The 22,693-nt window shown below is 39.2% G+C and overlaps 1 protein-coding gene across 6 annotated transcripts in view; it reads right to left on the bottom strand.

The window, feature by feature from the left end:
- The window catches only part of DCC (DCC netrin 1 receptor), a 1,228,196-nt gene that overhangs the window by 601,469 nt on the left and 604,034 nt on the right, over nucleotides 1-22,693 (bottom strand). The window lies entirely within an intron of this gene.

Below are 22,693 nucleotides of genomic sequence, written 5' to 3'. Positions count from 1 at the left end.
CATAGAATGTAACTGAAGGGTAAACATAGAAAAAGAGGTTATTCCATATGAGAAAAAGTGAGCATTTTTTTTTTTTCCCACACTAGGACATTTTGAGTTCCCTGAGGGGAGAAACTTTGCTGTACATTGTCCCTCTAATGCTTAGAATACTGATCGACACATAGTAAGTATTTATTAAAAATTTATCAGTGAATGAATGAGTGAAGGATTACTAAATCTTAAAATGACATTGGAGAATACCGTGGAACACTGTATCTTTTCTGCAGCTTTCATCTGAAGAACTGTGTAGCCTTTACACATGGATTCAGAAGTAAGTTCTGTCTTTGCATTTCTAACATAGTGGAAGCAGATGGCGACTATCATTTCTCTCCTTTAAGAGATGGACTTACATTTAAATTTTGGATACCAGACTAGAATTCCCTAAGGAAAAAAAAATCCTCTTAGGCTTATATTTTATTTTTCAATTGGAATCAGATTAGAAAAGAAAATGTGAAAATATCATCAGTCACAGAATTTAAATTTGCAAGAAAGTGAGGATTATAACTGAAAATAATTTTAAAGGTTGTTATGAGCTGAATTGTGCCCCCTAAAATTCATATATTGAAGAACAAATTCCCAATGCGACTGTACTTGGAGATAGACCCTGTAAAGAGGTAAAGTTCAATGAGGTCATAGTGAAGTGAAGTCGCTCAGTCGTGTCCGACTCTTTGCGACCCCATGGACTGTAGCTTACCAGGATCCTCAGTCCATGGGATTTTCCAGGCTAGAATACTGGAGTGGGTTGCCATTTCCTTCTCCAAAATGAGGTCATAAGGGGGACTCTAATGCAACAGGAAGGCTGTCCGTATAGAATACACACACACACACACACAGGCCAGCCAGCACCTTGATCTTGGACTCCAGCCTCCAGTACTATGAGAAAAGACATACCTGCTGTCTAAGCCTCCCAGGCTATGTATTTAGCTATGGCAGACCCTAGCAAACTAATACAATATGGACTTTATATTTCTTTAGGGTCAGCAACAAGATAATATAAAGGATGCGGAGGATTCAAACAAGTACCAGAACTTTTCCTCTGCTTCCGGTAGAGATCGTTCTGAAAGGTAGAGTGGGAAAGGGAGTTGAAATACTTACCCAACAAAGTTTTCACACAGCCATGGTGAATGTCCAGAGTATTTTGCATAAGCTCTAACTCACAACAAAATACAATTTAACATAAAACTGCCACAAGTCAATTATACTTCCTAAAGGTTAAAGGCAAAGATGAGACGCCACATGGTGATTTCCTTCCAGCAGCCTTGGGTCCTCCACTGCAGTCATCACTTCTGGGTTTTGCTTTAAAATGAAAACTGAAACATAAAATCTAGCTCTCTACTTTGCAAGTGGAAAATGATAGGGGGACATATTGGATCATTTGGATTCTCCTTACAGCATAGGCTCAGATAACACCCTCCGTGTTTATTCTCATATATTTGCGAGCCTCCCTGCATTACATTCTACAGGCTACCCTGTGGCTTTTCAAGTAAAACAATCATTCTTTTTCCTATAAACTCATTTTAGCAGCACTTGTGTTTTGATTTGCTGCAAATCCTGTAGCACATTTTAACATTCAGAGTGGTTCAAGTCCCCCTCATGCAAACGTGGCTCCTTCGACCAACAAAATGGACATTTTCAGTTTGACAATCAGTATCTCATTAATAGCTTGTTAAAGCTGGAATAGATCTTAATGATGACCGATCTCAGCTCCCATCTCTTATTCGGTTAATGTTAGAGACAGATAAAAGCCCTCCGTGTCTTGATTTTTAGGACGTCATTCTACCTACATGAACAATATTAGGAGGTGCTTGCTTTATTTATGCCCTGCATTCTGTCAGATTCCATTAAGGGTATACAGAGAATCTCAAGCAGCAGAAAAAATTACACCAGGCTTGCCTTTAATTGAGGACACTGTAGCATACCAAATCCCTGCCTTTTAATTGAAATAAATAAAATGTTGTTATATACGTGTATAATATGTGTGCGCGTTAAGTGTGCTCCGACTTTGCAACCCCAGGGACTGTAGCCCACTGGTCCCTTCTGTCCACTGGACTTTGCCAGCAAGAATATTGGAGTGGATTGCCATTTCCTCCTCCAGGGGACCTTTCTGACCCAGGGATCGAACACATGTCTCCTGCACTGGCAGGCGGATTCTTTACCACTGAGCTACCTGGGAAGCCCTACAAGTACAACATACACTTCAGAATAAGGATATTTTTCATTTTAAAAATACCTTTCATTGGCATAAAAAGCGTTAACACACTGACTGTAACTGCCATTTATCTTCTGTACCTAAAGGGCCATCTGTTACTTAAAACACACATATACACCTAACAGCATACGGATGGGCCAACACTTAAGTCAGGAGAAAATACTCAAGGGGACTTTGAACCCCTGCAAGGAGTCTTAAAACACTTGGTTCTGTCACTCACATATAGAAATGGAAGACAAAGAGGGTTCAGATAAATGTGCACTGTTAAAGAAAGAGTCCTGAAATTCCAAGCACCTCCTCTTTCCTCCACTCCTACCAGCTTTTGAATCTCACACATTTACTCTCCAGACCTCCCAGGGATTTCTTCTGCGAACTGGGGAAAATGGTACCTTTCTGACCACAGTCAGTAAGCCAATCCAAGGTCACTAGGGTCTCTTCAGATGCTAAGATCTGTCTCACTGTGCACCCTGGAACACAAAGCGTGTGGGAAGAAAGGGAAACTGACTCTAGCCTAACTGGAGATGAGGACTGTAGAAGGGACAGCAGCAGAGAGCTCATATTTTACTTAAAGAACAGAAAGATGGGAGAGGAAGAGCAGAAGCTACTTTCCTAGACCACATGTGCTTGGATATGTGAGATAAATAATCAGTATTTTTATATGTCACATTTTGAAAGCCATATAAAATGTAGACAGTATTATTTAGTATGAACCCTATAAATGTCAATGGTTATTCAGAAATCTCTACTAATGTATATTGTGTTAAAGAAAAAAAATCTTTAGTATTTGTACCACTTTGAATATTTTATAAATTAAAATTAACTTAGCTATGACCAACCTAGACAGCATATTAAAAAGCAGAGACATTACTTTGCCAACCAAGGTCCATCTAGTCAAAGCTCTGTTTTTTCCAGTAGTCGTGTATGAATGTGAGAGTTGGACTATAAAGAAAACTGAGCGCCAAAGAATTGATGCTTTTGAACTGTGGTGTTGGAGAAGACTATTGAGAGTCCCTTGGACTGCAAGGAGATCCAACCAGTCCATCCTAAAGGAGATCAGTCCTGAAGAACTGATGCTGAAGCTGAGACTCCAATATTTTGTCAATCTGATGCAAAGAACTGACTCACTTGAGAAGGCTGTGATGCTGACAAAGATTGGAGGTGGGAAGAGAAGGGGATGACAGAGGATGAGATGGTTGGATGGCATCACTGACTCAATGGACGGGAGTTCGAGTAAATTCCGGGAGTTGGTGATGGACAGGGAGGCCTGGTGTGCTGCAATTCATGGGGTCACAAAGAGTCAGACACGGCTGAGTGACTGAACTGAACTGAGTGTTTACATCTGCATGTATGTTAATATGGGAAGCCTGAGTGGCTCAGCAGTATAGAATCCACCTGCCAATGAAGGAGACATGGGTTCAATCTCTGGGTCAGGAAGATTCCCTGGAGTGGAAATGGCAACCCACTTCAGTATTCTTGCCTGGGAAATCCCATGGACAGAGGAGCCTGGTGGGCTACAGTCTATAGCGTTGCAAGAGAGTTGGACATGACTGAGTACGGAAAGTTTTTTTTTATATGTTAATATATGTATATGCATTTTATTATATAGACATATTCATCATGATGTGTACACAGAGTGAAAACCATAGAAGAATTTAAGAGACATGGAAAATATTTTCATGTACACATATGTATATATTCCCTAACAGAAATTTATTTATGGCAGCTGATAAAACATTCACTTCTTTACTGGGGGCCATAAAGCTTATCTCCCTGTAAATCTATTTTATTCTAAAACGGAACAACACTTTAAGATAAGCAAGGGTTTTAGTCGACTTTTATTCACTAAATGGTGTTTTAATTTGTGCCAGGTTGCATAAAATCAACTACAAGACAATTTATTTGTAAAAGCACAATTTAATAATAGCTCAATTTATATATATATATGTATATATATATATATAAAAGACCCTGATACTGGGAGGGATTGGGGGCAGGAGGAGAAGGGGACGACAGAGGATGAGATGGCTGGATGGCATCACCGACTCGATGGGCATGAGTTTGAGTAAACTCCGGGAGTTGGTGATGGATAGGGAGGCCTGGTGTGCTGCGGTTCATGGGGTCGCATAGAGTCGGACACGACTGAGCAACTGAACTGAACTGATATACTACATATTATATATACTACATATATTATATATGTATAATATATAAATTATATATTATATACTATTATATTATTATATTGTTATATATTATATAATATACTACATATATACACATATGTATACATGACTACTGGAAAAAACATAGCTTTGACTAGATGGACCTTTGTTGGCAAAGTAATGTCTCTGCTTTTTAATATGCTATCTAGGTTGGTCATAGCTAAGTTAATTTTAATTTATAAAATATTCAAAGTAATACAAATACTAAAGGCTTTTTTTTCTTTAACACAACATACATTAGTAGAGATTTCTAAATCACCATTGACATTTACTGGAGTGGGCCACCACTTCCTACTCCAGGGGATCTCCCTGACCCAGGGGTTGAACCTGCATCTCCTGTGTCTCCTGAACCAGCAGGTGGATTCTTTACCACTCTCGCTACCTAGGAAGCCCCAATAGTAATAATTCAATGTATAGATATTATTTAGGTGTATGTATCAACTTAACATATGTGTGTACACACACACACGTATGTATGTGCTGTGTGCGGTGCTTAGTCGCTCAGCCCTGTCTGACTCTTTGTGACCCCGTGGATTGTAGCCTGCCAGGCTCCTTTGTCCATGGGGAATCTCTAGCACGGATACTGGAGTGGGTTGCCATGCCCTCCTCCAGGGGATCTTCCCAACCCAGGGATTGAATCCAGGTCTCGCGCATGGTAGGTGAATTCTGTATCATCTGGGCCACCAGGGAAGTGTACATACACATATGTCAATACACATACTACATATATAGGTAAGTGTGTGTGTGTATGTATATACATGTGTATATATATGTGTGTATATACGTGGTAAATACACATACTACATAATCTGCATTGGCAGGCAGATTCTTTACCACTGAGCCACTTGGGAAGCACTACTAACATCAGCCTACCACTTAAAATTCGAAGGAAAATTGAAATACCTCCTCTGCACTACTGATTCTCTTCCACACATCTACCAAGCTGATTACATTTGATCAGTGGCCATGATTTTTTTCCCTTTACATTCATATATTCGCTCGCCTACCATTCCCGCTTTAAATCCAAATCACCCTGAGGGAAGTCACATATTAAATTCACGTTAGCCATCAGCATCTTCTTGTGAATCATTTCTGAGTCAGGGTGCAGAGGGCACTGTGTTCCGAGGTTGTGTAGGAGATGCAGGCGTTTCTGGGAGCACAGACTACTTAAGGAAGCTTAAGGAAGTACTCAGCTTAAGTACTCACTCAGGCAGTAGAGATGCTGAAGTGAGATGCTGAAGTTTGTCAGATCTGGGGACTGTCTACCCAGAAAAGAGACTCTAGGAATGAGAGAAGAATTGGGGACAAATATCCCACCTACAATGGATCATCAATGCCAAGTGTCAGCTCTCAGGATAGCTTGGCTTCTCTCTGCCTGGGGAAGCGTTAGCAAGACCGAGATCCAGTAGAAAGTGCCATCACTGAGTTATTTCCTAGGGATATTGCAGAATGCCAGAGCGTGCGGGAGACAGAGGTGGAGGAACTGAAAATTGAAAATCACCTGTCTCCCATCTCCCCCCAGAGTGAGCCCCCGCCCCACCTCCCTCATTCTCTAAGTCCAGCCTATAATCTCCTCTGGTTGAAAGTCTAAGGACGCTGTGTGTCTGCCTCTCCCTACATCTCATGGCAGTATTATAAACTTTGACGAGGTGTTCAGGATTCTTTCTGAAGGCATGCTAATCATATCACTCTGATGTCATCTTTACTGGCGAGAGTCATAGAGACTTAGACATCGCTTGCTAAACAGCCCACAATTCCAATGGTGCTGAGCAAGCGGGTTTTCTGGGCCCAGTTTATACTGTTCAGTTGGTAGCCAGGGAGCTGCAAAGCGGTAAGCTCTGATATGATGACTAATCAATCAGAATGTGAACGCTCCTGTGCAGGGCATTCTGGGAAAACTCCGCGAGGCTTTGGAAACCGTGCTGAAGGAGAAGAGGAGGCCAGGAGAAAGCTGTGTTTTCTTTCTCCCCTGGGCTTGAACATCTGTCAACTGTCTCTGAGTGGGAATGCTTTTTCTAAGTAAAGATCTCATTTACATACTATAGAAAGTGGTGGAAAACCAGTGAATAAACAAATTTAGGATCAATTCCTAGCTAATAATTATGACTCTCTCTTATTCCCTGGAGTCTCAATTCAAAAGTACTGAAGCTTCACAACATTAGTTTTAGGAGCCAGAGTTTTAAAGATGCTGTTTAGAGGAAATGCCACGATCTTCCTTTGCGCAGCGGTGCACTGCTGTTGTAATTCTGCCTAATAATACCCCAAGCTCCACTTGTTACTAACTAAATAGAGATCATTCTCAGAGGCTTCAAATGGCACTGTGTTATGCAACATGAATTCGACCAATGCTTTAGCTCTGGCATGCCAAAAAGAATGATTTTATTAATGGCAAGTAAAACTTCCTACTCCATTTATATTTTCTCTTCATTCATACACATTATCTGGAAGGTTAAATTAAATGTGGCACAAATATCTAGCTGATATCAATACTCTGAGCAGTTCTGAAACCTTATAAAAGGTGTTGATTTCCACTGTCTTCTAAATTATACATTTCAGCTTATGACTGCAGAAAACCTTTATTAGCTAAAATATTTATTAGTCAAATAAAGTGGTATATGTACTTTAGAGATACTTTATATGTTGCATGAATTCTTTGAGTTTGGGGACACTGAATGAGCACCTATAGTCTGGAAACAGGTTTCTCTGTTTTCTCATAAATAAAATTGCTTATCACAGATAAATAAAATGCACAGTACTCTGAACTATCTTTTAGCATGACAAAGGTTTAGTTACACCCCTGTAATTGTAGAGTGGACTGTATTTTAATCTAGTTTAAATGTTAGCAAAATGATGATTAATTCATCAGAAGATTCAAACACTCAGAACAGCAATATTTCTTGACTGCACCAAAGAGTAAAGTGGGTTCAATGCACTTAAATATTTATATGAATGTACAACTTCTTAGGGGCAGTTAATGTTTATATGTATTTAAATATTTATATGTATAGACACTCATACATAAATCCAAATTTGGGGCTCTTTTTTATATAATTTCTGAAACACCATGTTTCATATGAAGTCCCTCAAGTATAATAACTCTCTCATTAGAGCACATTAAATGTCCTCTTCCTTGATGATATGACAGGTTTCACTCTGAAAATTCTAGCCTTCTCTCATACAACAACCAACCACTGCCTGCCTGCCTTACAGGAAGCATGGGACAGCAGAAAACAGATCACACGTGCTCTTCCATCCCTGAGACAGAAGACTACAGAGGCTGGCATGGGCCAGATTCTGGAGTGCACGATCCATCGGATATAGTTTTCAGGCCTATCTACAGGAAATAAAAAGTTATCCAAGAACCGTTAAGTAAAAAGAAATACATTCAAATTTGAAATTCTGGAGGTATCAGAGACCACACATGTGTGTGTGTGCACATGTGTGCCTGTATGTCTGTGTACATGCACGAAACTGGCAAGTGCATCGGAGGCTAGCCTAACATGCTGGTTGAGATGATACAGTATAAACTAGGAAGATTCCAGAGAAGTTACAGAAGAGGGGGCAAATTAAGCCATGAGAAGAAGGAGAACTGTAAACAGTCATTTTGGGCTGGGTGGGGCAATGGGGAATGGAGGCAAGGGGGGAAGGTTGAGTCTAGAATGATGCCCAGGTTTCTACTTTGGTAACTGGAGTGGGTTGGTGGTGTTGCCCTTTGCTACATGGAGAATGCAATCAGGAAGCAGGTTTGAGACAAAGACACTATGTTTACTCTGGTCTGTGTGGTTTTAGGTGCCTGTAGGACAACCAGGAGAAAATGTGCAGTAAGCACTGGATATACTGTTTTGGAAGCAAAGAAGAGATGTTGGATGGAGATAGAGATTTAGGAGTCACAGGGAAAGAACTAACACCAAGAAACAGGCTTAGACTGCCTTGGAGAAGCATGATAGAATGGTTTAGTCTCACCTGCAGAAAAGGAAAATTTAGAGTCCAGATTTATTAAATAAAAATGCAGGCATCCCAGCTAAAGTGGCATTTCAGATAAACAACAACTTAGCATATCTCAAATACTGCATCAAACATGCTTATACTTAAAAAAAAAAAAAATTCCATTTTCTTCTGAAATTTAAATGTTACTAATTAAGTTTATTTAAAATCCAGTTTCTTGTATTTTGTCTGGCGACTCTAGTCAAATTACATGATAACTATAAATATTGCATTTCCTATGATGAGAACAGCCTTTATTAACCATATTTACAAAGTAATGTTATTAGATTGCTTGAATGTAGTTGCTACGGATTGACCTGTGGATGAGTAAGGCAGGGGTGAGAAACTGAATCTGAAATGTAAAACATGCTTTTGAGATCTTTACTATCATGGGAAGAGGGAAAGATAGGGGAACACCTACAGTGGTATGCAAACCCTCTTTAGGAAGTAAAAGAGGAAAATGGTAGGACCAGTAGAACAAGAGAGGGTGAGATGTTGACTCGGGGACACAACCGCTTCATCTCCACTTCCCCACAGGAAAATCCTTTGACAAGTCTGTGCTGTCTGCATGTCTTCCCAAGCGTGGGGATCCTCTGCTGTGTAATTCTTTCCCTTCATCCCTGCTTGATGCAAGCAAGTCATGCTTCCATACCCAAACCTTTTGTAGAAAATGTGCCTGGCCACCCTCATCAGAATTATTAACTACTTTTCACTCAGTTGCTCTAACAACCTCTACCATGATATTTTAAATTTTGAATTGTAATTATGTTAATATCCCTGACTTCTCAGGGGGGGAAGCTTAAGGACAGAATTCTGCTTTATTAAACCTCATAATACCAAAGTTTAGCCCAATTCCAGGACCAGCGTAAATGGTTAGTAAATGATGGAAGAATAGTATATATGCACTTGAGATTCCATTATTCTGTTCATATGGACTGTAGCACCAAAAATAGGACAGTTTCAAGAATCTCAGGCTTATTGGAAAAAAAATAAAATTTAAAAATCTATTCAAACCCCCAAGTATAAGATGCATTACTGATGCTGAAGCTCTAAAACTTTGGCCACCTGATGAGATGAGTCGACTCTTGGAAAAGACCCTGATACTGGGAAAGACTGAAGACAGGAGGAGAACGGCATAACAGAGGACCAGATGGTTGGATGGCATCGCTGATTCAATGGACAGGAGTTTGGGCAAGCTCGGGAGGTGATATGGGACTGGGAGGCATGGCGTGCTGCAGTCCATGTGGTCACAAAGAGTCAGACATGACTGAGTGACTGAATTGATTGAATGAATAGCGATAGAAGCATGAAGATATATATTGCATCATACATCATGCATAATTTACACTCTCTAGCTTTTATTTTCATAAATGATATAGAACAGTGCCTCAGTTATATTGCTGGAAAAACCTAGACTCTTGTATTTCATTTTCTATTACTTAAGGGACATATCTCCATAAATACACCAAAACAGTCTGTAAAGTAATCAGGAGGTAAATATATTGAATGGAACAGATTGCTTGGAGGAAAATCTAAAGTATCAAAAGAGGAGAAAGTAACAAAAAATTAAGGTGGTAAATGTAGGAGAAAGCACAGATACACTGGGACTTGAAGAGAGTCAGACCCTATAAAAAGCAAGACATAAAACAAAGAGGAATTTTTTTAAAAATGTAAAACCTTAGAATGACCTGAATTTTTTCCACTGCAAAAATTATTGCCAAAAATACTGAAATAAAATGACGAAATTGAATTCAAGGTCTTATTCAAAACTTTATTTATATAATAAACTATATTCCACCCTTGGTCGCTTTGGCAAAAACTCCCAACATTGGGGTAATCATACTGTCATGAAGAAAACCAGCTGCAAATCAAAAAAATTGCACTGGAAGCTGAAGCAACCATATTCCATTAAGTCCACCTTGGGAACAGTCTGCAGAGGAATTTAGGTTTGGTTTACTCCATAGAAAGACAACAAGGCAATGAAGAGAAACAATAAGCTTTATTTTTAAAGGGTTAAAATAAGGCTGAGACTGCCCTGCTGAACTCTAGATTGGTGACTCTGGTCTAAACGGCCAAAGCAATAAACTATGTGTTTTCCACATTGTCAGGCTATTCTATTCACCAGACCTTAAAACTACAGAAATGTGGGGGGCTGGATGGGGAAAAGTCAGTGGCTCAACTAATTTCAGAGGGATTAGAGCAGCAGCCTTCTGAGAGCCTTCCTCCGCCTGACATCCCAGCTGTAGTCTGGGCCAATCAGAGCGTGCAGCAGAGTCAGCAGATAAGAGAACATAGGGATGCTTTAAAGAGCTCCAGTTTCCTCTTACATAGAAGGGGAAATGCTCATCAGTGACTTAGGCTTATTGGAAAGCTTCAGGAGATTCAAATGCAAAGGTTTAATAAAGAGCCTCGTGGTGTGTGGGCGAGACTCAGTGACATACTAGAAATCAGTACCAGAAGGAAGTCACGAACACTGACCATCCAGAAGGAGCAATGGGAAGAAAAGGTTCCCATCCTGAGATCACCAAGAGCAGGGGTAAAGTGTTTCTCCTAGGCCGCACCTTAGGCTCCTCGGATCCCCTCAACTAGGCCTGATTTTTGGGGCTTCCATGTAAGTCTCAGTACCGTCCAATTTTAGCAAGAAATCTTGCTAAGTCAGTTTGGCTAGATTCTTCCAACCCTTGACATCTGATCACCTTCAATATCTGATCAGGTGCCTCATCTTCACAATTTTCCAGGTAATGTCTGATCACTCTGGCCTGTCTTCCACAAAAAATCCTTCTGTGAGCCAGAATCGCCCCTGATGTTTTCTCTCAGTACGTTTTCACCTACTGACTCCCCAACCCTGCTCCTTGGCTATAAAAACCCCACTTTTCCTGGCTGTATTTGGAGTTGAGCCCAATCTCTGTCTGGTATTACAGAATGCCATGATAGTACCCCCACCTCCGTTCATCCTCAATGGAGTACCAGAATGAATACTTCTTTAACAGAGTCAATGAAAAGGACCCCTCACACCCCCTGCTTAAACTGCGGTACTCACGGAGGGTACAGCCCAGTGGGGAGCGGAAAAGAAAGCCCCGACCTCACTTTCCTCCCACCCTTCTGTCTAATGGTGCCCCCACTGGGTAAACACGCTAGAAAGTGGCTGATGACAAAAGTCGCTATTTGAGGCAGGTCCAAGAGGTCAGCCTCCCACAAGGTACTTCAGAGCAGAGACGGACAAACAGTGCTTTGGGGTGGGGTAAACAGAATAAACTGATATTGTTCGGAATAACGGCCAGCTAGTTCTCAAAAGTGTATGCAATGCTTGAGCAATTCAAAAATAGTACAAAAAACTATTTTTGTCCTCTTGGGTGTTTTAAAGCATAAATAAATAAAAGCTCTCCTTCTGCTACTTGTTTTTGGAAAGTGAATCGTTCAAGTTGTCAGAGCGTGTAAGCAACATCTCTTAATTCATGGCCATGGAATAACCCTGTGCGCAAACAACTTCTTGCTTTAGGGCAAATGTTAGCTTTATAATAGCAAGGGGAAAAGATTAGAACGGCTTCCTTGTTTACTCTGGGAAATAATACATAGATTTTTTTTTTTTTTGAAAGAATTCCTAGCAGTCTATCCTGGGTATTTTGAAGTTCTTTAACAACAGAGAAACATTTCTGGATGACGAGCATCATCTTCCTTCATGACTCCCCACAGATCTAGTACATCAGAGTGTTTTATTGAATGTACTAAGAAAATGCTCCTGGCTCACAGATTAACTGATTTATGAAAGGAATAGGCTCATGGGTAGCTTGTACATTGCACTGAGATCCAAATTCAAATGCAAATCACTGAACTAATGGATTTAGAGGGAAAAGAACTGAATTAGGAGTCAGGAAACTCGGGTTTGGGAAATGAAGTTTGGGTCTACCACTAAGTAGTAATATAATTTCAGACAAGAAATGTTTAACTTTTTGTGACAAACTAGGCTTTCTCTGTAAAAATATGGGTTAGTTTGTTTCCAGGGTCCTTTTCAAAATAGCTTCAAAAAATCTAAATTCTAAAGGCATTCATTGAAACAACCAGATACACTTTTGAAAAGTAAGTAGCACAGGAAAAAAAAAAAGAATGATGACCTTTCTTTAGCTACAGGTTTTTCCTGGCCATATTTTTAAACCTTACTTTGAAATTCTCAGTTTCAAACATTAAATTTCAAATGTTTCAAAAATTAAATTCTCACAAACATTAAATACAGAAGTTACAAGGGAACAGCATCATGTAAAGAAAGAGGGATTAAGTTTTGGCCCTGTCTTTGCTTAGAATTTTGCCCTTGATAAAACTGTGTGCTGGGAATATTTTATTTGATAGTTGGGGGGGCGTCTTCCTTTTGCCTTTTTATGGTGCTTTTGTTTTCTTCCCTTTTTTTTTTAATATTCAAGTATATTCTTTCTAACCTTTATTTCTCAATTTAGCCTAGACCACCAGCATCCTGTATGTTTCTTCAAGAACATTATTTTTTTTCCCTTATAAAGATCTTCTCTGAGATAATACTGACATATCACAGCAGAGTTTAAAATACTACTTTCTGTGATAAGGGCTTCCATGGTAGTTCAAAAGGTCCCCTGGAGAAGGAAATGGTTACCCACTCCAACATTCTTGCCTGGAGAATTCCATGGACAGAGGATCCTGACAGGCTACAGTCCATGGGGTCACAGAGTGAGACACGACTGAGGGATTTTCATTTCTGTGATAAATGGAATAATGGCCTTCCATAAACATATACTTCCTAATCCCTGGAACCTGTGAATATGTTGTCTTACAAAGGGAAAGAAACTTTGTAGATGTAGCTAAACTAAGGATTCTGAGATGGGAGATTAGCCCAGATTATCCAGATGGGATAGATGTAATTATAAACAAGGAGCCTTATAAGGAGGAGACAGGAGGATTAGGGTAGGAGAAAGAGATGGAAACAGATTGTCAGGAGAGAAAATGTTACACTGTTGGCTCTGAAGGTGTTGGAGGGGACCACCAGCCAAGGAATGTAGGTGGCCTCTAGAAGTGGAGAAATGACAACAACAGAGCTTCTCTGAGAGTCTCCAAGAATAAACCTAGCCCTGCTGACACCTTAATTTCATCCCCTGAAGTGCATTTCTGACTCCTATTCTCTAAGACTGCAAAATAATATAATGATGTTGTTGTTTTAAGCCACTGAATTTGTGGTAATTCATTTATAGCCACAATAAGAAGGACACAGAAATTCTAAGAATATTTTAAATAGAGTCTTCTAGAAAGAAGAAATCTAAAAACTCCACCAACTAGAGAAACAAACGTACATTTATTTAAGAAATCCCTGATTTCATATTCTATAATAGAAAGTTGTGGAGAAGTGTTAGTATCTACAATCTCTCAAACACCACTCATTCAGCTATGAGTTCTATTGGTTTATAAGGCAGTAAGTCTCATGAGATAGTCTTAAATTATCATTCTGAGGAAAAAAAAAAAGTGAGATTTATATATAACACAGAGCTACATAGATCAAAAGAATACAAAGACATTTTTTTTCCTATTACCATTTGCAGGAGCCCTCATGAATTATAACTTGTTACCTTTCCTGTTAGACTGTCTAATATTCCATTTTTTTCTATTAAACATCATTGGGTGAGGGCCATTTTTATCTACCTCTGCAACTTTCAAACCTCATACCAGATAAGCACTAAATACATGTTTTTGGAGTTAATTAATTCTTACATAGACGAAAGTTATAATATACTGGATAGTGCTCAGGGAATTTGGGGCAAAAAAGAAAAGACAACTAAAGATAATCGGAAATAGCTGTCAACATAAAAAAACATACACTAGATAACAGAAGTAACGGCTCCAAAGCAAATGTATCATGGTTGACAACAGAAGTGCTTACCGTGGGCCAAATGGTAAAAAGATGAGTGCTGTTTTCCTTTTGGATTTCCACATTTCCCTTTCTACCTGACCTTCTCAACATCCTCCTCCTGGAGAGATGCCCTATTACCTTCTTTCTGCTCCATTATCTCCCAAGGCACATTCCTGGCGTGGTCTTGGTCTGTCTTCAGACTGCTGTGTACTTTTGTGCAGTTCCACCCATCTGTGGCTCATCAAACTGTACTTGACGTGTAAGAATCTGTTCCATAGTCTTGCTTTCCGCTTTAATTGCTAAAGAAATCTGATCTCTTGTTAATACTGAATCAATTTAATGCCATTCTCCTATGAAACATCTTTGACACTGGGACTTTCATAAAACAATAACTTCTTTTGCACACAGCATACCAAAATTTCAGATTGGTGGTGTTTTTTATGCAGAATTTAGATCATTCATGTGCTCTGAATTAACATAAGCATATATTTAAGCATCAAAACAGCTCTGTTTGCAGGAATCTATGAAATTTTACTGATCTCTCTGTAGAGCATCAAAATTAAATTTTTGATCCACTTTAGCCTTCCCACAAAAATATTACTGTAAAATAATATTACTCTGACAAAAAATACTTTTAAGCCTATCATTGACTTCAAACATCAGTTGATCAATACATTCTTGATTTTTAATAATCCCTTGGAGTTCACAGAAATTGCATTTGACTTGTTTTGTAAGAGTGATTGCTTTAGAGGGATAAAAGGGGGGGAAGCAAAGAAAGTCAAATCACAAACTTCAGTTTGTCAATAAAGTCAGTTATGCGTATAAGATGATATTATAAAGCTGGGTACACTGCGATCCTTTATGATAGTTTCCGACAGGGGCTGAAGCAAGATCGCATTTAAACTGAATATGTTATTTCGATTTTGGAGCCACCGGATAAACTGTAGTGAATCATGGGGAGTGATTGTTAAAGATGACTGAAGAAAAACAGAGGAGTTTTTTAAATGGGTAAAATACAAAGAATATAGAAGGCATGCCAATTAGTAAAGAAGAGAAAGAAGGCCTACATTAAAAATGTAGAACTTAAATCAGGGACAGACCTAGAGGATGAAGTTGTAGGCCTCTAAACCTATTTCTGCTGGCAATAGAAAGGGTAATGATTTGTGTAATTTCTTACAAATGTTAAACATTTTTAAGTATAGGGGAAGGCTTCATGGATATTCATTTGGTAAGTTTTCCCTTCTTAATTTTCATTCTGTAACACTATGGGGGATGTACCATGTGCAAAAACTAGAAACAGTTAGAGGTCCATGGGTGTGATGCCTGGGGAAATCATAAGCACCTGTATTATTTCTAAGGACATGGATACTGAGACTGAGTTGAAGGCACGGGTGGGGAGAAAAGAAGTGAAGAGAGTTGGACAAACAGTTTCCAAGAATATGCATTATTGGAACATCATTAGATTCTCTCAGGAACACTCCCTTGAACAACAGATGTTCTCTTACTAATATTAAACTTTCCAAAAAAAAACACAAAACTTTCCATGTATATCCTATTCCTGATTAAAGTCTTTGATGGCAGGAACGATGCGTTTTCATTTTGTTGCTGTTGCTTTTTGAAAATTTCCTTAGTGTCCAGCATAAAGTCAGTAAAGACTGGATAGAGTTCAAGAATCTGTACACGTAGAATGCAAGCTACAGAGAAGGTAGACAGCTGCAGTGCAGGATTGAGAATCATCGCCAGAAGTGCCCCAGCTAAACATCTTTCTTATCACTCAATAATTACTAAGAGCTTTCTCAAAGTGTACAGGGGTCCCATGTAAATCTTCTCAAAATATACTAATTTCCTTCGTAAACTGGATGCACAGGGAAGCCAATAGATATATCTTGTTCTGCTCAGCACTCGTTTTATCATTACTACTATAATTAACAAGTAGTATTTATTGTGTACCTCCCATTTGCCAGACAGTGGGCTTCTTTTTTTTTTTTTTTTTTGTAATTATACCAAGTGTTTGCAAAAAAATTACAGAGAATTTTATCTTCCACATTAAAAACACTTAAGTTCAGAGGGCTCAATAACCTATCTAAGGGCATGCAGCAAGTGAATTCATTAGTTTAAGTGACTTTCCATCTCCTGTGAAGTTGGATTAAAGTGAGGCATTTTTGTAGGCAAGGCTTAACCATGGATGGTCAGAAAGGGCAAACCAGTTTCTAGCTACATACTTTCTTATTATTTATCAGGTCTAATCCAGCCTACCAAACACCAAAGGCATAATCCAAAAAAGGAGCAGTTGATTAGCTGGGCTTAAATTAAAAAACAAAACAAACTTCTGCTTTATAAAAGACAGTATGAAGAGAATGAAAAGACAGTTCTCAGATTGAGAGAATATTTAGCAAACAACTACTGATAAAAGATTGTTATCCAAAATACACAAAGAGCTCTAGAAACTCATCAATAAGAAAATGAACAACTCAATATAAAATTGGACACATCATAGAAGATATAGAAATGGCAAGTAAACACACAAAAAGACATTCAACATCATATGTCACTGCATGCATGCTGAGTTGCTTCAGTCATGTCCAACTCTTTGAGACCCTATGGACTCCAGCCTGCCAGACTCTTCTTGGTCCATTGGATGCTCCAGGCCAGAATACTGGAGTGGGTTGCCATTCCTTCCTTCTGGGGCTCTTCCCAACCCAGGGACCAAGCCCCCATCTCTTACGTCTCCTGCACTGGCAGGCTAGTGCTGCTGGGGAAGCCCCATCATTAGAGAATTACAAATTACAGCAATGAGATACCACCACATATCTATCTAAAGGACCAAAATCCAAAACACGACCACTACCAAAAACTCACGAGGATGTAGACAAATAGGGACTGCTCTAAAATATAAAATCTATTAAATTAAAATGAAGCAGTTAAAACATACAGGCTTAATCTAGGATTTTCTTCAGTTGTTGCTTAATTGAATAAATTCAAATTAAAATGTTTATACTGCTTCTCTCTGTACCTTATGAATAGACTTCAACAGATTTAGAAGCGACCGAGAAAGGAAGAACAAGGCTCATTTGCTCCATTTATATTGTTATTAAATTAATTTAAATAATGAGACTTTAAAGATTGCCTCGAGTGATCAGATATATAAAATTTGCCAATAGTCCCTTGGAAAGAATTGGGCTACTCATCTGCCTTGTAGATTACAAAATCCATGGGGACACATCAGACTATTCTCAAACACATCCCTACGCTTCTCTGTGAGTGCTCCCCAGACCCATCTGCCACACAGATGCTGTTTATTGCCTGAATACTGTTTTCAGCGTTTGAAAATTCTGTTTTACTATCTTATTGTGGCTGTTCAGTTGTCCAGTCGTGTCTGACTCTTTGCGACCCCATGGACAGCAGCGTGCCAGGGCTCCCTGTCTCTCACCATCTCCCGCTTAAATTTACTAACTTAATCTTCCCCAAAAAGAATAGTAAAAGAGTAAATCACACTACATTAAATTACATGTGCAGGAAATGATGAAAACACAAATTATACAAACCTGGTAACAGTTACGTCAATTACAACCAGTATGATTATCTTAACTTCAAGGGGTAGTGACGAGGGTAACTAGTGACACTGTCCCAACATGTTGACAATTGTCCTAACTTCTTGAATGATCAGTCTTTGCTACATTTTCCACGTTTACACTATAAGGTACAGGAGGTCCCCACGGTGTTTGAGTTGTGAAGGTTTTTGTCGCAAGTCTAATGTTAAATTATGAAGACAGTGTGATAGTAGTATGATGCAAACAAATAATTCCCATTTTATAGAAAGACAAGTAAATTGGAGGAGGAAACGGCAACCCACTCCAGTGCTCTTGCCTGGAGAATCCCAGGGACGGGGAAGCCCGGTGGGCTGCCGTCTATGGGGTCGCACAGAGTCGGACACGACGGAAGTGACTTAGCAGCAGCAGCAGCAGAAAGACAAGCAAAGCACAAATACATGCAAGATGGAGACGGTGTTAGAGTTGTAATAAGAATTCAAGGATCACCATATCTTGAAGTTTTACTCAGCGTTTATCATAACATTTTTAAGGTGTACTTTTATCCGCCTGAGACATCTCAAGATTGCTGCTAAAACCACCGTTGTATTTTAGCCTAAACATGCCAACACTCACGAAAGCTCCTGATTGCTTTTGTAGATCCAGTATGGGGGGGAAGGTGGGGGGGAAGCGGGGAGACAACAGCGCAGTTCCCTTGAAAAACGACATTTATCTAGTGATCATTCTGGAGTCCTGCAGACACTGTTATGTAGTCCGATGCACTTTGTCACTTTCACAGTGTTTGAGCCCTTTAGATCAATCAGCTCAAATTTCTGCTCCTAACACACTGAGATGTTTGGTTAAGCTGACAAATTTGTGTGGTAAATATAACTGCCTGGCAGGAAGCTTTCTGTCTGCTTCAGTCAATGCTTTGAAAGAAATCCAGCCAGAACCCTTTGTTCAGGCAGCTCTGAAAGTCAGTGATACAAAGGCATGAGCTATGGGTTCTGTCTTGAGTGTTACGTTTGAATGGCTCAGCAGGTAGAGAAAGACCTGTGCTCTGGAAGGTCCAAAGGACTCCATGGACGAATGAGACTGGCAGATCCGGGTTGGACTCAGCGGGATGCACTCGGTGTATTATGTGTGAGAATTTGGGCCAGGTCAAAGAGGCAGTCAACCCAGAAGAAGCAGTCAGGGGATGCTGTGAATTAAGGTACCACTTCGGGCACTGCTCTAAGAGCAGCAAGTGATGGGGAGAGGGGAAGGGATGTACCGACACTTTGCTCCCATCTTTAAGGCTTGTTACCTAAGTGCTGAGAATGAATGTCCACCAGGACTCTGAAATACTTCTATAAATCACCTGTGTGTCTATTTCTGAGTTCATTTAAAATGTAACAAATATTTCATGAGCATGTCTTCTTTGACAAGGAATGTTGGATGCTATGAAGGGGATATGGAGCTAGAGATCTATCTGGGACCCCTACACTTATCAAAAGAGTAGCGAGGAGGATGGTGTAAGAAAGAGGTACATATATAATGGTGTGGGATTTTTAAATAAGTGAGAAATGACTTCTGGGTTGATTCAAAGGGATGATTAATGTATAAATGAGTAAACTGGTGCTGTCTATCAGAATGAAAGTAAGCTCAACAAAGGCTAATGCAATACAGAGTAAAAGGGCTATTTGAGCTGAGTAGGATTTTTTTTTTTTAAACACAATTTGTACAGTAACATAAACAAAGGCTTAACTCTTGAGAGTCCCTTTGACGGCAGGAGATCAAATCAAACCAGTCAATTCAAAAGGAAATCAACCCTGAATAGCACTGGAAGGACTGTGGCTGAAGCTGAAGTTCCAATACTTTGGCCACCTGATGCGAAGAGCCGACTCACTGGAAAAGACCCTGATGCTAGGAAAAATTGAAGGCAAAAGGAGAAGCAGGTGGCAGAGGATCAAACATTTAGATAGCATTACCAGCTCAATGGACATGAATTTGAGCGAACTCTGGGAGACAGCGGAGCACAGAGGAGCCTGGTGTGCTATAGTGCATGGGGTCACAAAGAGTCGGACACAACTCAGTGACTGACAACTATGGCAATGCAGCAACTTTGTGTGGACTTTTAAGTTCCTCATCGCCTTTATATACACTACTTTATATGGTTATTAAAACAGCGTTAGAGTGTAAGTAGGAGAAAATTATTCACCAATTTTACAACTGAAAATGAATTTCCTGATACATTTTAAGGTCACGGTGGGAAACTCTATCTTAAACTTGGATTTTCTCCCTCCAGGTACAACATGGGATTTTTCCTGATCATGTAGTCTCTAGTGAAGATGTGAGAAGCACTTTAGGGTGTTTGTCCCCAGCAAATGGGAACTGAACTTAATCAGAGCGAATGAATTTACATTTCATTTTAGATATTGCTAGACTGTTTGAAATATTTTAGTGATAAGATATTCCTTTTCCAATTAAAACTAATTAAGAAGAGTATCAAGAAAAATAAAATATAAAATAAGGAAATTAAGGACACAGACAACTTAAGATAATGAGAAAGGGAAATGGTATATCCAACCCAGAATATAAAAAGACAGCATTATATGAACATTATGTCTGTTTCAGGGATAAATGAGAAAAACAGCTTGATCATAATAGATAGATTTTATCTACTCCAAGGATGGATCACCTTCAATGCAGGATCAAAATAAACCTCCCCCAAATAATATTTATCTATAAACTACAGACTAGGTATATGAGAATATGCATATCCTCATAGAAAAATTCTAACCCATAACATGTGAAATAGTTGAGCATACTTGAACAATTCAGTGAAAAATTCTATACTTGAATATCTTCTCTTTATCATGGGAATGAGCATCTGTGCCTATCTGCCTCATTATTAGTAATAACACAAATCAAAATGGCATTTTATAATTTAAACAATGCTACAACATTGAACATCATACTACTGAAGATGCAGCTACATATTTGGAAAACAATGAAACATTTTAATTAATATGTTCTGAATTCTTTGTTATCTTCCACTTGAAATGATACTTTTCTCTTAGGAGGCTATGAATTGCTGTGCAAATATTAATTTATTTTAATGAGTAAATAGGCCCTATGGAGGCAGGTGAGTACAATAGAACATCCTGGGCTAGAAGTCAGAAAACAGAGACTCTCATTTCAGTGTGAGACACGCCTACTGCAATTGAGGGCCAAGTACCCACCCCCTTCAAGCTTATTCACAATCAGTCACAGCAATATTCTAGTGTCTTCTAGTTTATTGCAATGCAAGCAGAAGCAACAAGCAAGGTACTACTTTGTAATAAAAATTTGGAGATTTAGAGAAAATCTGGTTCTTCATTTCAAGGCAGCCATAGCTGCAGAGATGCATTCGAGGTCTTGATATGTCAATATCCATAAAATGTAAAGAGAGGTGTTTAAGTAACTGATGGCAAACCTTCCAGTCTTTATCAGTTAAGTAACATGGCCACACAATTTGCCTTAAGTATCTTTGGGTGTGAGTTATATAAGCTGCATATTTCTTACATGAAAGGGGCTTGTTTAGAGCCTTCTGAACCAAACTGTGTTTGGGTGTCGGATAGCTGATACTCAGGTGTTATAGCATGGTGATAGTTTTCAAAAAGTTGATTTATTAGAAGGAAAGATCAGTCAACTGAGGTGCGTGACATGAGTCAAGACAGCAAACTGACCACCTTCAAGCTAATGCAGACACAGCTAGATAGAGTAACTCCAGAAATGAGAATTCTTGTTTTCAGTATAAAGGGAGTATGAGACAACCAAATGGAATTTGAGGACACGTTGCTATGGGGGATGAGTCAGTCACAGAAAGACAGACACTGCAATGATTCCACTTACTTAAGGAATGAGACATTGGAACAGTGTTCGGTAGAGGCTGGAGGGAGGTGGAAATGGCAGTTAATAATTGATGGGCAGGAAGTTTCAGTTAAGCAAGATGGATAAGCTCCAGAGATCTGCTATAAAGCACTGCACCTAAAGTCAACAGTGATGTATTGTACACGTAAACATTTGTTAACGAGGTACTCATTTAAAAAAAAAAAAAAAGGTACTCGTGCTAAGTGTTTTGACCACAACAAATTTTTTTTTTTAATAGTATAAAGAGAGTAGGAAATTTAAGTTCTTGTGAATTTTCCCTTAAAACTTGCATTCAAGGGGATAACCTGATGGAATAGGATGGACGAGGTAAGAAATACAAAAATACTTATGGAGAGAACTAGAAAAAGACCATGTGAATTAACATGAAGATAGCATTAGCCTCTAACAATATAGAGTGAAATGGAAAATGTAAGCTTTTCAAGGGCAGAAGCCAGGAAATGGTGCCCCAGTAACTAGCAATGTGTCTGTAGAAGTAGATTCTTAAGAAATATTTGTCAAACTGATGAAATGTCCCTGACTATTAGTGATGGGGATTTGAACATTTAGTTCTTGTTTTTAATGATGAAAATAAACCCCAAATTGAGACTCAGGAGATTGGAAAAGGAGTTTAAAAAGAAATGGTAGATATACCTGTATTGTTTTTCCCCCAAAGTTCTCAATTCACTAGTGTTTTGGAACAAGAAAGACAAGATCTGACACTGCCAGTGACTTAGTATCTTAGTATCTTGCCTCCTTAACATATTGGTTGTCCCTGTCTGCCCTGCAGGGAGGTCAGTAAACCTTGAACCAGGACTTCACTGAAGTCCACTCCGAAAGCAAAAGAAAAGTAGCCAATTCATTACCACATGACCTCAGCTCATGTGAATTTCAGAGGCAAGTCTCAGGATTATTTTCAGAAGCTATCAGCTGTTAGTATTCCTTAGGTCCTGTTCAC

The sequence above is a fragment of the Cervus elaphus genome, chromosome 27 (genome assembly GCF_910594005.1).
Source record: "Cervus elaphus chromosome 27, mCerEla1.1, whole genome shotgun sequence".
Classification (NCBI taxonomy): domain Eukaryota; kingdom Metazoa; phylum Chordata; class Mammalia; order Artiodactyla; family Cervidae; genus Cervus; species Cervus elaphus.
This window is presented reverse-complemented; position numbering and strand designations above follow the sequence as displayed.